Raw genomic sequence first — 2,729 nt, 5'->3', positions numbered from 1 at the left:
TGGGGAGGTCACTTATTTTTATACTATTATCAAGCCTGCTCTTTTAGGAAAGTTAAGGGAATCATCTCTTCTTTTTAGATTTGTTTATAAATGGTAGCTTTATGTCTTTTCAATAAATATAATATACCTAAGTCACATTTTTTTTAGAATCTTCCAAATTAGAAATTTTCTGAAATTTACTGCCTAACTTTCCAACATCATACCAACCAGATTTGATTGATACTTTTTTTTCATCTGAACCCCTCTCATAAGGGTTTAATAGGTAACATTTGCAATAAGTTATTAAGCTGGCAATCAAATTCTAATGGCATTATTTAAAGGACCTGGGAAGATGAAATGCAGTTACATTTTCCAGAGAAATAATGGGAGCAGTTTTTGGATTGGTTAATACCTCTTCAATATATGCTCGTCACTCTGATTCAGTTTAAAATGGTACACTGGGCTCATTTGTTGAAAGACAAATTAGCCCTTATTTTTCCTAACGTTAGTCCTATTTGTGATAGATATAAATCATTAGTGGCTTCTTTAACTCATATGTTTTGGTCATGCCCTATGTTGGAGAGGTATTGGATAGATTTTTTTAAGACTTTTTCAACTATCCGGGATATTAGTTTGCAATTTAACCCATTAACTGCTATTTTTGGAATTATACTTCCAGAAGTGGGATGAGTTTCAACTTCCACACATCAGGTTGTAGCCTTTTTCTCATTGTTTACTATAAGAACTATTTTATTTAAATGGAAAGATTCTAATCCACCTACATTGACTCAATGGCTCTCTCAAATTAAGTCATGTTTAAGTTTAGATAGTTAGGAGTCATACTTTTGATACTTGAGTTAAATTTGAAGAGACTTGGTGACCTTTTATAAATTATTTCCACATGACTTAGTATAATTATTTTCCCTTCCAGACTATATTTAATGTTATTTATTTTTTCTTTGTTGTTGAAGACCAGACAATATTTTTTTTTACTAAATTCTCAGGATAGACTGCCCTGTCTTCTTTTTTTTTCTTAGATTAGCTGGGGTTTTTATAATTTTTTTTCTTTTTTTGAAGATTTCAGTTTGAAGAGATGAGAAGATATTCATTATTTGCTTCTTGATTATGTGCTCCTATTTACCTCATGCATTGTTTACCTATAATATGGTCAAAGATTGAAAAAGAAAGGATTGTTTATTTTCTCTGCCCTATGGTGAGACTTCTATTCTAGTCTTCCTTCCTTAACATTCAGAGCAGCAGGCCCTTCAAGAACAGGAGATACTGGAAATATTTGCCAAGGTAGCAGAACAAATCACCAATGTGGAAAATACCATAAAGCTACTATTATAATTCATGTCCCAGATGTGGTTTGCACATGTAGAATTAAAACTGTTGATTATCTCAATGCTGACTGTAACAATATCTCTTCTTGGTATGAAGATGGTGGGGGTGCCGGAGCCACTGCAGTGGCAGCGCTGCCGCTGGTGCTGACCTGGAGAGCGAGGAAGCAGAGATGCAGCACTCCCGTGGGGTCCAGCCACCTAGTCGATTCTGCGTGGGCTTTGAGCGGCCCGTTGAGAGAGCTGATGGTGGTTTTAGTTGAAATCCCGCAATCGTGGGTCTGCGCCCAAGACAGGGGCGAGGGACTGCTGACTCTGGGGAGGCAGAGGACTGGAGCAGGGCACCAGAAGACGGGAAGATCAAGCATTGTCTCACAGGAAAAAGTGGAGGAGATGACCCGTGGGGACAGTGACCACAGCAGCGAACCAGTGAGGGGGCTCTGTGGCTGAGGGACCAGTGCATGTGGCAGGCTGCTGGCGACTCAAAGCGAGGAAACCATGGAAGCTGTGGGCTGCTGGAGACTGCTGTCGGGAGACACAAGCAGGGCTGTGGACTGCTGGAGACTGGCTCGAAGGTATCGGAACCAGGATGCGAGGAAATGCCAAAGATGCAAGAGGATTCCTTACCATGTCAGAGGTTCAGATCTGGAGATCAGGTTGCCAATTGTTTGGACTGGACTCTGTGTGGCTGCGGAAGCGCTGGAGGCGAATCTACGCACACTCGGTGACTCTGGGGGGATCTCTTTCGCTTCTCTCTCTTTGACTGTAAGTCTGACTTCAAGTCTGACTGTAAGAGGCGCTTAGGCAATTTCTGCTGGTGGTGAATCTGTCTGCTTTGCAGCAGGCAAAAAGAAATTTCATGTAAAATGACACTCTTTTATTACTCCGACAATAAATTGAATCTTGAATTGCACCTGTTGGGGATTTCTGAAGACTTGTAGTACAAAGCTGATTTACAAACACAAGGGATATTAAGTGTGTGGATTAATATTTAATCAATCCCATTTAATCAAACTGTCAAAGTTATTTTTGAACATTTTGCATCTTCCAGCTTACAGCCAACATTCAGAAGTTGCCCGCACCTGTGGACAGGTATCAGAGGGAATTTCAACTTCTCAGTTTCAGTTTCAGTGTTCCTGGAGGAAACTAATGCAAAAATTATCATCTGAGTTGAATTTCCAGGGGACTTTTCATTGCTGTGTGCAGTGATGCAGCTTTTAAATGGCAAATCATGGATCAATAAAACCCCTTTGCTTGCTGGTACATATTATGTGTAGATTAAAATCACCAAAAAAAAAAACATGAGTATTCAAGTAAACCAATTACTAAAGCTTGAAAATGTTTCAGATTAAGTATTTTTCTCTGTCCTTATCAATACAACTTGAAATTGAACAATTGTCCACTTTTGGA

Source organism: Narcine bancroftii, chromosome 9 (assembly GCF_036971445.1).
Source record: "Narcine bancroftii isolate sNarBan1 chromosome 9, sNarBan1.hap1, whole genome shotgun sequence".
Lineage (NCBI taxonomy): Eukaryota > Metazoa > Chordata > Chondrichthyes > Torpediniformes > Narcinidae > Narcine > Narcine bancroftii.
The sequence above is the reverse complement of the archived record's forward strand: the minus strand, read 5'-3'. Positions refer to the sequence as shown.